The sequence below is a fragment of the Pleurodeles waltl genome, chromosome 4_1 (assembly GCF_031143425.1).
Source record: "Pleurodeles waltl isolate 20211129_DDA chromosome 4_1, aPleWal1.hap1.20221129, whole genome shotgun sequence".
NCBI lineage: Eukaryota > Metazoa > Chordata > Amphibia > Caudata > Salamandridae > Pleurodeles > Pleurodeles waltl.
In genome coordinates, this window is record NC_090442.1 from 974,393,593 (window position 1) to 974,406,248 (window position 12,656).

Sequence of the window (12,656 nt, forward strand, 5' to 3'; positions counted from 1 at the left end):
CAACTTTGGTTACTCACGGACTCGGAGTCGCCGGAGGGTCCTCCCAGAAGTGTTGGTTCTCCACCAGTCGAGTCGGGGTCGCCGGGTGCAGTGTTGCAAGTCTCACGCTTCTTGCGGGGAGTTGCAGGGGTCTTTAAATCTGCCACTTGAAACAAAGTTGCAGTTCTTTTGGAGCAGTGCCGCTGTCCTCGGGAGTTTCTTGGTCTCTTGGAAGTAGGGCAGTCCTCTGAGGATTCAGAGGTCGCTGGTCCTGGAGAAAGCGTCGCTGGAGCAGGGTTCTTTAGAAGGCAGGAGACAGGCCGGTAGGACTGGGGCCAAAGCAGTTGGTGTCTTCTTTCTTCTTCTGCAGGGGTTTTCAGCTCAGCAGTCTTCTTCTTCGGTAAGTTGCAGGAATCTCAATTCTTAGGTTCAGGGGAGCCCTTAAATACTAAATTTAAGGGTGTGTTTAGGTCTGGGGGGTTAGTAGCCAATGGCTACTAGGCCTGAGGGTGGGTACACCCTCTTTGTGCCTCCTCCCAAGGGGAGGGGGTCACATCCCTAATCCTATTGGGGAATCCTCCATCTGCAAGATGGAGGATTTCTAAAAGTTAGAGTCACTTCAGCTCAGGACACCTTAGGGGCTGTCCTGACTGGCCAGTGACTCCTCCTTGTTATTCTCATTATTTCCTCCGGCCTTGCCGCCAAAAGTGGGGGCCGTGGCCGGAGGGGGCGGGCAACTCCACTAGCTGGAGTGTCCTGCGGTGCTGGAACAAAGGCGTGAGCCTTTGAGGCTCACCGCCAGGTGTTATAGCTCCTGCCTGGGGGAGGTGTTAGCATCTCCACCCAGTGCAGGCTTTGTTACTGGCCTCAGAGTGACAAAGGCACTCTCCCCATGGGGCCAGCAACATGTCTCTAGTGTGGCAGGCTGCTGGAACCAGTCAGCCTACACAGATCAATTGGGTAAAATACAGGGGGTATCTCTAAGATGCCCTCTGTGTGCATTTTTTAATAAATCCACCACTGGCATCAGTGTGGGTTTATTATTCTGAGAAGTTTGATACCAAACTTCCCAGTATTCAGTGTAGCCATTATGGAGCTGTGGAGTTCGTTTTTGACAGACTCCCAGACCATATACTCTTATGGCTACCCTGCACTTACAATGTCTAAGGTTTTGCTTAGACACTGTAGGGGCATAGTGCTCATGCACTGGTGCCCTCACCTATGGTATAGTGCACCCTGCCTTAGGGCTGTAAGGCCTACTAGAGGGGTGACTTATCTATACTGCATAGGCAGTGTGAGGTTGGCATGGCACCATGAGGGGAGTGCCATGTCGACTTACTTGTTTTGTTCCCATCAGCACACACAAGCTGGCAAGCAGTGTGTCTGTGCTGAGTGAGGGGTCCCCAGGGTGGCATAAGATATGCTGCAGCCCTTAGAGACCTTCCCTGGCATCAGGGCCCTTGGTACCAGGGGTACCAGTTACAAGGGACTTACCTGGATGCCAGGGTGTGCCAATTGTGGAGACAATGGTACATTTTAGGTGAAAGAACACTGGTGCTGGGGCCTGGTTAGCAGGGTCCCAGCACACTTCTCAGTCAAGTCAGCATCAGTATCAGGCAAAAAGTGGGGGGTAACTGCAACAGGGAGCCATTTCTTTACAAGGCAGATATTAGTTTGGGGTCTACAAGGAACTGTTCAATTAGCATCAACTCATCTGATGACTTCATCTTTTAAGCCTATTCAAGCCACAATGTGTCTCGTCCCACTTTTGCTGAAGTCGAATTATTTATTTCAATAAAACAAGAAAAGGAAGCTCACCATTTGTGATGCAAAATGCACACCACAAGAACTCCCTCCCTGCCACAGCAGTAACAACCTTGACCATAGTCAATTACTCTGGGTACCCAATTATTTCCATCTATCTGATCAGATTCAACATACCCACTTGGCACAATCATGGAGACAGGCGTCCATCTTATATTTTCCATAATACGCTACGTGCCCTCATACTGTGCATCAGCTTTTACACTTGGGTCATCATTACACAATTTAAAGTAATCTCGATCCTCCCTAAACAGGAGTTTTTAAAAATGAATCAGGATTATAAGATTGGAAGTAAATGTGCACACCCAACATTTTCTCCCTTCATATTTTTGTCAGAACAAAACATGGCGAAACCAGATTGGGAGAATTTCACACGAGGGAAAAGCATGCAAAAAATGTGTGCTAAAAGCAATTTCCAGTCATGCATCATTTCAAAGTAAAGGACTAACATTCTTGGCATTAATCAGATACAAAGTAACAGCTACTTCAAATGACTATACACTGTTTCACCATATAAACATACCCATGTACATATATACATATGAAAACAAATGTATATAATTTAGTGTATATAAGAAAAAGGAACAGCATTTAATTAGATAAGCGCAAGCAATTTTTCTCTAAGTAAAACAGATGTGAACCATGCCCAGGATTGCCAACATTACCTCTTTTAACATCACATACTTCATATTTCCTACATAGCCATCTTAGCTTCAAAAGGACTACCTACGTGCTCACTGAATGCTAAAGAAGTCCTGCCTAGTGCCTCCTCGGGCGACTAGAATATCAACATCCATAAGTGGTCTGAGGTTTCACCTTAAAATTGAACTGCTTATACCTGCATGTAAACAAACCATTCAAATACACTGGGCGTACAGGCCTGCGTCATCCAGAGACTGGAGAATGAATCTACCGAGGGAATGTTGCATTGGATAAAAGAAGCACTAAATTGGCTTCACCATGATACATGGAAAACAAACTGGAAATGTAATAGAATCCACTAACGGATCAGGACGGGTCGAAAAAGGCATCCATTTGCTAGCGACGCTTGAATGACAAGCCAGTGCTTTCATTGAAACTGTTCCTAGGAGTGGGCTGTATTAGACATTACTTGCACTGCTTGGATCACACCGTAACAACCGTACAATTAAAGTATAACTCTTGGCACCTTCAATACATTCTTCCAAGGAAGGTTTACCATCATTATTCGAATCCATCTGTCTGAAAATCTTGTCTTTTTCGTTTTACAGGTGTAGATTAGTCTTTTGGCATTTTCATCACTGAAGACACCATCTAGTATATTGCCTGTACTATTTCGAGCATCTTCCTATGACTTATGTAGTCATTTTCATCGAGCTCATACACAGTAAACGCCCACTTCAGCTTTTGTTCAAGCTTTCCTCAAGAAGTAACGCTGAGGGCCATAATGAATTCCGGGAAGTCGATTGTCCTATCTCCATTAGAATCGAGGGTGCAGAACACATTTCCTGCAAACTCTGAAGCATCACCATAGGGGAACAAGTTTGCATAGATCTTTTGAACTCATCAACAGTCAAGTGCCCAGTATGACAATCATTTATGAAGTCTTTATACCACTCTTGAAGCTCATGGTCCCTGAATTTAATGTTCTCTCGAAGGTCCTGTAGCACCCCTGGACGAATCTTGCTGTTCTGCTTCCCCTTCCTACTGCTCTATTTTAGTAGCTCTTAGTGGAATGGTCAGCACTCAAAACTCGTCCAGTTGGTCAGGTTTCCAATTTTAAAGTATGCTGTCAAATCAGTCCTATTGCAATGGTCCTCATTCTGATTCATTTGGTTTCACATTTCTGTGATTAACATCATCTTGCTTTGGTTTAAACTAAACTTGTAACTCCCAGGTTCAGACCCACCGCAACCAGAGGATACTCTTCTTACCTATGAGGCAGGATCTCTTGAATTTCACTACCCTCGACTGACCAGCCTCTGCACTGCCCAGCATCTATCAGTGAGGCCCTTCCAGTATTCTTCTTTAATAACTTCTAACTGTCCACTCTCAAAATGATGTTTCTGAAGGAAGTTTGGAGGCTGCTGCATGTGGTCCATCTACGGCAGGCACAAATGAAGTACTAATGAAGATGTTTAAGGGTAAGTATACTGTCTGGGCAGCGGTTCTCTCAGTTTAAGTTTAAATTTGATTATTCAATGGAGCGGATTCCTTACTCTCACCTAGAAAATGTTCACTGTGTGTTGGCGAATGGTGTCAAATGCACCCAGCTTTAAGTGATCCTTTGGGTGAGCGGGTTCAAGATGACTTGTACTTCTTCAGTGGATTTGATGGAGAATGTACCAACAGTGTGACAGACACTTCACCGGGAACAGGCTTGTATTATTCCAGTCATGAGATTCATTGAGTAAGATGTGGTGCCTCTTCACTGACAATTCTCTAGTGTGCCCAAGTGTCAAAGTAGGGGATGCTGATTGGCGTTTCTGAACCAGCTCAAACTTCCATGGGCTTCACTTTCCCTTTTTAATTTTGGGGCTAATCCACTGCCCTGAGAGCTAAATATTTAATGAGCTTACTAACCACAGCAACTAAAATAAGAGAAAACAAGGAGGGCGAGTAGTTGCAGTAACACAACTGCATCTCTTTTGCGTGAAGTAAGAGTTCTGTTGCAGAAGAGGACAGCTGGAGAGGGATGGGAAGGTGGTGCAGCCTGCCACAACTGCTCCTCTTCCCAGGGACCCTCGCCATCTGCTACTGCCTGAGGCTCCCACCGATACCATGGTTCGGGAGACCTATCCAGCAGAGCACAGAGGACTTTTACACCCGTGGAAATTCCAGCCCTGAAAATGTCAAACCCTTTGGTACTTCGTACTGGGGAAACTACCTCCCAGTTTTCCCACCACACTTATATTAAGGGACGGTCATTTCAACCAAACAATCCACACCAGCATTCATAGAGATGGCCCATGCTTCTGCTTAAGCATTCGTCCCTACACGCTTTACTTTGATACTTCTCTACTTAGATACTAGGTCATGCCTCTATGAAACAACCAGAGCATAGCTCCGAGCCTTCTGCACAGTGCTCTACTTTTTACACTTTGCTTACAATATCCATCACTCCAGGGGCGCAATATAAAATGATAGGACCACATGCAGAATTGGAACAGGGGCCCAGAGTCTCCTATATAGCACAGCTAATTATTATCCTTAGTCAGAATGGCCCCCCTGAAGGATTAGGGTACCTCCCCCAAAGGGTTCGGGGCCACATGCACCACAGGGGCTGCATGGGCCTGCATTACTTCCCTGTATCAGTTTGTGGAATCCTCTATGGCTGCAACTATGTAATCTCTCAGCCAAGGAAATGCTCGAAGGCCACAAAAGTTCCAGCTTGAGGTGTGCGCTGTGTGAATTGCAATGTTAAAACACCACAAGTTACTAAAAACCACACTGTAGTGTGGCATCATATGGGTCAGTTCTTAGTCCAGGGATCAGAAGAACTTCATGGCACTTTATATAGAATCCCACAAGGTTATTCTTCTCCACGTACCTACTTTCCGTAAAATGCTGTATGAATGAACACGGTCTATGGTGTGTTAAGAATGAAATAGTAAAATCATTATTTAATGGAAAGGTCCTTAGCAAGCCACCTCATTAATAAAACTTAAATCCAGGCCGTTTAGTGAATAATTGGTTCTGTGAAGAAATGCTGACTTAAAGTCATAAAAAAATAACAGGTGGAATACAGGTACAAGCGGGTGAAATCTGCTTGAGGCTCTAAAGTATGCTTGCTCAGGTGGAACACTAGTGAAGCAACTGCGCCACAAATGTTTAGAGCTGAACCAAATCTCAAAGTGATAATAACCGAGCTGCATGAAAAAGAAGTCCACCTTGCAGTGCTGCAACCAAAGGCCTGGTTTTAATTTGCTCACAAGAGTGTGTTTTATATTAATCCTTACTTCAAACTACTCGTAACTCCTTCAAACGTATGCCATAACTACATAAACTGGGGCATATATTTTCACCTAACAAATAAGATACTAACAACGAACAAGCAGGCTTCAAAATAAGGACAAAGGATAGTTTCGATTTTACAGAGCCGAACCAAAGATCTACCAGTAAATGTGTGCTTTCCGGTGGAGTTGTCAATAAAATGTGGGGTCGGAAGGAGTGTAAGATACGAAGAATGTGAAAAGTCTGATGGGTGTATGAGGTGATAGAGATGTGGAGAACTCGCCCACCCAGTTTCCATTGAGGCTTAGAGACCAGTCGGTTAAGAGAAGCGGGAAAACACAAGCTGCAAAACAAACAGAAAAACTGTGTAACTAGCAGAGCCTGACCTTTCACATTCAGTGGATGCCTGTGAAGGGAGGAGTGTGGTTATAAATAACCTCCCTGCGCCTTTTGCTATATTTTACAACATGGAAGGTGGAAGAAACAAAACAGCAGCAGGCAGGCCCACACGACCCAGAACAGACCTGAGCTCACAACAAATAACATGATCTTTCATGCATGGAGTCTTCATGAAGCATCGATGCTTCGTGCTAAACACTACAGTACATCTGCCACAAGGTTCGTAAGCGCAGAGAAGACTAATCATACACAGGGCACCTGCAAAGGCTTCTTACCTCTTCCCTGCCGAGAGAATACACAGTACTCATAAGTATATACACACAGTGCCACATTTAAAATTTGAAAGTCAGCACTGACATTACCTGGACCACGGCCTGAGATTCAATATACCAGAAGAAAGTGTGTTAAAATTGAAGACAACAGCTGTAACACAACGTTTGTGCTCAAGACGACCACTATTTTCATCCATTAGAGGGGAAGAAGCAGGGACACGGGTGCTGGGACAGAGTAAAACATAGGCAGCCGCCAAAAATGAACATAATGGCCCAGCCCCCACATCACACCCACAGCCCGTAAGGTTCACTGCCAGAGTCAAGGGCAAAAGACTCCTCCCCAAAAAGTAGAGCCCAACCCCCTACTGCCCACACCTGGGAAAATATGCCAGTTATTAATCTTCAAATATGTAATGTTCAAAACAAGGAATAAAGAGAGCACTACTGTCCGAAACAAAAATAACGTCATGTGAGCTGCACTTGCAACCTGCAGTTGTTGCAGGAGGGGGAGAAGAGGAAGAACAGGTAAAAGCAGGTTGCACCTCTTTGTGCCCCAGATTACCGGAAAACTACCTGATAACCCAGAAGCCGCTCCTGGGGCCAGATATGAACTGATACCCAGCATGGCTCAATGACCCAGGTCTTCAGGCAGTGATGCATACTATATACCACAATGGTTGAATTGGCTCCGATCTGTCATATCAGTTGGGGAGAAGACACGGCCTAGGAGCTAGAGCTGCCATCCCTGGAACTTTATTCAGGGGTCAACTACGTGCCTCAGCACTTAACTAAACATTGTTTGATTCTGGGAAAAATACATAATGCCCTTTGCTTAAAAATGTAATGTATGTCAAATGTACTTATGTAATACCTACTTGATGTACATGATCTTATAGATCATCTCCCAGCCCATCATGTAATGTACAGTCCTCTACTGCTTCATAGCCAGGTTTGTGCTGTATAAATACCAATACATACATACAGTCATACATAGCTGGCCATAAGAGAAGTCTGCTGCAGACACAGTCTGGTGTTTCGTGGATAGAACATTCACCTGGTCCAAACTCTCACTAAAACCTTTCCAACAATACATTTCTATATACAGAGCCATGGCCATCAGAGTATACCACTCAAAGAAGCACAGGACACCTGGGATCTGCAAGGAGACATCCTCTGGCCCACTGCCCAACTCTAGAAACATCTCACAATCTAGTAGTGCTCTCCAGTATCAGGTACTAGTTGGCACAGGTTTAGACAAACCATCTGTACAGTATTAAATTATCCCACTCCCATTGCTGCCTAAAGCTTGTCTGCAATGCAACTGATTTTTCAATGTCTGCACCTCGTGCTGGCACAAGAGAAAATGATCATACGTGGGAAATCTCAGGAGTGAGGATGTGACAATGTTTTATCTGATATATCTGAGATATTGGTCACTGGTCCACACTTACAGCGTTCTACATTGGTTAACGCATCAAGTAATCTTAGAAATGTTCCCCATTATATGTTAATATGCTGTGGTTTCTACAGTAAAATGGTTTGTATATATAGAATGCAATACTACAGAAAATGTCTCAACATTTTGACTCCCTTCTGTTCTCAGGATATACTATAACTTTTTAGTCAGGGATGTGGAATTTAATATAATGTCTACTTGTCCTTGGGGCAGGTTGCTTCTTAAATCTACTTGTCCTGTAAAAAGAAATCTACTTGTACATTTGGTGCTATGTAGTGCGACAACAAATTATGGCAGCAATCTCATTATGTAAGAACTCGGATAATAACCTCTCTGATTATGCCAGGGCTACTACTATAGTAGGGCTTGAATACTTGCAGTTTCAATTCCTACTATAGCAATTTCCTTATTTTGCCACCTTTATGCAGATCTACATACTGGGGCTGGAGGAAGCAGTAAGGAATAGTTCCAGGGCTGGAATGCCTTTGAGTCTGCAAACATACTAGCTTGCATGTTTGAAAGATTTTCACCAGCTCTTCTCTAATCTTTTCCCATAATGAGAAAGGTTGGAAATTTACTCATGCCAATGGCAGAAGTAGAAGTACTTCCAGGGTTGGGAAAAATGTGGTAGGAGGGAAAGTGAACTTGTAAACGCTCAATAGATTTTCACATGAGCAAATCTACACATGCATATTTGCTCGTGCTAAAATACAGTTCACAAATATTTTCGAGGAGTATGATTTCCTGGTCCACTTCTGTAAGTTCTTGTGAATTCATGAAAGACACTAATTCAAAGACATAACATGGGTACACTTTTGTGACTTTCTTTAACAATTGACTCCCTAATTATGTCTGGTGTTAACACAGACATTTTGTTTTTATTAAACTTCCATTTCTCTATCTATCGGCTGGCTTTACTGTGAGAGATCACATTCTGCTCTTCCACAAGGAACATATTGGCACACGAAGTAGTCTTCTTCAGTGCCAGGAACTACTGAGGGTATCAGTGGCATAACAAAACTTGAGGGTGTCCCCCCTGCAAAGAACATGGAACCCCCTCCTCCAGACTTAGGGCAGGTGCTGAGGGGGGCCCCTGGAGGGAGGATGTGTGGACTTTGTTACGCCAGTGGTAGCAATGTATGCTTTTGGAGACCAAAACTTTGTCTTTTTGCCAGTGTTTGTTACAATAGCGAGGGCCTGGCAGCTCCCACAACAATAAGGGGCTACAAAAGCCATGTCAAAACAAGAGACGGATTGATGAAACAAAAAGGCTCACAAAAAAAAAAAGGTCGGATTGGTTGGCTTTGCCAGTGCTTGTTTATTTTCATGCTTACCATAATTTTGTTGAAAAGGGTTCCATTGATTTTCCATTAGGAATATTTTTGGGAAATACTAGCATGCATCAACACATTTTACTAAATGATGTTTCAATAAAATAGCACCTAAATTTTCATAGAAACGAAACGTTTATTTTCCTACTTGCATTTTTTTCAGAACATTTTATGTTGAGAGCGAAGAATCATCACTCTTGCTTACAAGCTTCTGCAAACATTTGCTTCTAGTCAGAGAGCATTCTGGGAGCATTATATATAGCCTCATATTGTTAAACTTTTCAAATATGTGCACGCCTTTTTTTTTTTATTTTTTTTTTTTTTTATTTTTTTTTTTTAAATTGGAGCCACGGTCTGTAGTTGCAGTATGACCTTAACATTTATATTCACAGCGCTCACCATAATAATGAAAACTTTTCATTAATGAACCATAAATACAAGTTCGAAACAGCATTAACATATGGACCCACATTTTATCTCAACTGCAGACAGTTCGCTTCTCTTTAAACTAGCAGCCAAAGGATTTGTGCTGCAATGGGTGTGGCTACTTGTCCCAAGGACAAAAAAAAAAAAATTGAAAATACATTGCCCTTGACCCTAAACATTATGTCCCAGGCGATAGGAATTCCACATCGCTGTTTAGTTTAAAAATATACAAACACAAAGTGCCCCCGAAAGGCTAGCTTGCCCTTTAGAGCCACCCACTCCACCTACGAGGTAAGAAGAGTCATTTTGAGGACCAAATCAGGGTCACCAGGTGACATCTACCATTTATCCACCAAACCAGGATTTGGCTATAGCTATGGTACCCATGTCCTTAACTGAGTTGCACAATCTATCTTTAGTTGCTAACCTAGACCTAGTAGAGAGGAATTGTTACTCCATTACTTAGAAAATATTGTAGATAATACAAACAGATATCTCCATCCCTTTATGGGGAAAGCTCTAGAAAGGACTGAATCAAAAGAACTCTCCGGTTACCTACAAAAATCTAGCTTTATCAGCTTGTGGCCACTTAGTTACCAGCCTGGCCAAACTCCCAAAAAAACTTTGGTCTCTGTGATTAGCAGTTAGAAATCTGGTCTCTAGTTGGCAGAGGTTTGCACTATGTCCAAGTAGGGACCACAATCATAGTCAGGGCAAGTAAGATATACACTAAAAGTTTACTTGAGCTCACCCTCTGATCAGGCTAAACTAAACATGCATTGTGTAACGTATTTGTGCACTCTCACAGAAACACAATGAAAACACCACAAAAGGCCTTCACACCAGTTTAGAAAACTAGCCAATATTTATCTGAGTCAAACAAGACCAAAATGACAAAACTCCAACACACACAAGCCAACTTATGAATTTTGCAAGATTAAATCAAATGCAGCGCTTAGAAGACAACAGCTCCAACCCCGGGCTATTTGGTCACGCTGGACTGGAGCAAATCTAAAAGATCAGTCGGACCACAATGGAGCATGGGCCGGGTACAGGAGTCACACAGAACCACTGACAGTTTCTTGATTGTGTTAAAGCTCAGTGATTGTCAGGAAAGCTATTGCCAGCATTGTTAAGTTCTTCCCTCAGCAAAAACAATTCCCCTTTTCCTTGTACCCACATTGGTTGCAGTGGCGTCCTCATTCCCGGTGGCTCTTGCGGAGGCTGTTCTTAGAACTATCTTCTTCAGGTTTAACTGCCACTCAAGATGGTGGCTGCAAATCCTTGTGAGGTCAGCACTCTAGTGTTTCTACCTTAGTCTCATGCTGAAGCTTCCCTCCAGCTGTTTCTCTCTGGGAGCCCTGCACTTCAACTGTCATCCTGAGAAGAATGAGCAGTGTTCCTGAGGCACTTCTTTTCATAGAGAATTCTTCCAGTTTTGCGTAATTAATTATTTTTCTTGTTATGGTGTGCACACCAGCTACTTTTTCCCTTTTGAAGAAGCTGAATTTTCTGTATAAATTTCCAGACTTGCCTATATATATATATATATATATATATATATACGTGCATATTTATTCAAGAACTCTTTGCTTTGCAGACTTGTCATTCTTAGAGACAAACCTCAGTGCTCAGACTAATTCCTGGAGAATGTGATTGAGAAAACTGAACCTTGAGAAGGAGATTTGTCTCCTGTAAAAGACATTAGTCTTTAGTGTTATTTGTGAACTTTTGAACGGTTCTCCAGAGAACCTTAGAAACCTCTGACTCCAGAAGAAAAGAAGCTATTAAGTTAACACTGTTCTCTTAGAGAGAAGCCAGTCTCTCAAAAGATCTAGGTTAAGAGAATAATAGAATTGGGTGAATGTGAATGGGTGAGTGTGAATGGCTGAACAGTTGAATGCGCAGTAGAAATGTACTTATCTATGCTTTTATCACCTGATTGCAGGTCCTTCCTTTAAAGAAATCCCAATAAGAAAGGTGCTGGTTTTCAGAGACACACACTGAATATCATATCTTCAATTGGGAAACACAGAACTGGATCTAGAGGCCGTCTCTCTTTTTCTATTCCCATTCCCCTTTCCACCTAGTGGATGCAGGGTTCAGATAATCAGTTAGTCTGAGCATGCATCTGTTGGAGGGAGTTGGGTAAAAGGCATCTGCTCCTGTGGAAGTTTGATTTAATGGGTAACCTTCTAACAAAGATGATGCATTGATCCAAGGAGGGGATCCATTGTGCTTGCAGGCGATGCATCGCTTCCTGATCATGCAACGTCAGAGAAGCGTTGAGATCCAGAAGCAATGATTACTGGTTCCGATGCTTCGGTGATGTGTTGTCCAAGCCAGTGCTGCATTGTTAAACAGAGTCGTAGCGCAGTCTGTGAGTGACGCCTGCAGCGTTGGTGCAGACAGTGGCAAAATCGGCATTTTTAGCCACAGAATGCATTGGTTCCAAGTGACACATCAGTGTTGTTGCGTCAGTTCTTGTATTGCAGCACCACACTCCACTCCAAGAGCCAAGGACTGGATTTGGCACCACTTGGCCGGGCAGGTCTCACAGAAGAGGAGCCCAGATGCTGATAGCAAAATGCATGTGAAGTCTATGATATCCCGGAGACTTCAGAAACAGGAGGCAAGCTCAGTCAGGCCCTTGGAGAAACTTTAGATTGCAGGATTTAGAGAATTAGATCCAGTCCTCTCACTCTCAGGCAAGAAGTAGCAGGCAGCAGGCCAACACAGCAGAGCACATAGCATAGTAGCAGTCCCTCCTGACAGCCTGCAGTCCTTGTTCCTGGTAGAATGGCCTCAGTCTAGAAGTGTGCTGAGTATATGGTGTCAGAGGCCCAGTTCATCTATCCAAATGAGCCTTTGCAGTTGGGGAGACTTTAAAGAGTGGTTTGTTTTGAGGAACCATAGTTCCCTTTTAGCCCGGTCCTGTCTACCAGGAGGTCTCGTGGAGGCGGTGGGGTATTAGTCCTTTGTGCTTGGTCAGGTCACTACCCTTTGAAGTGTGAGTGAGAGGCCCCATCCACCCTT

General features: G+C 43.5%; 1 protein-coding gene and 1 pseudogene across 1 annotated transcript in view; both read right to left on the bottom strand.

Annotated features, from left to right (window-relative positions):
- GRAMD4 (GRAM domain containing 4) overlaps positions 1–12,656 on the bottom strand; it is a 479,241-nt gene that overhangs the window by 396,363 nt on the left and 70,222 nt on the right. The gene's annotated exons all lie outside the window — the stretch shown is intronic.
- LOC138288388 (hippocalcin-like protein 1) overlaps positions 2,783–12,656 on the bottom strand; it is a 31,994-nt pseudogene continuing 22,120 nt past the window's right edge.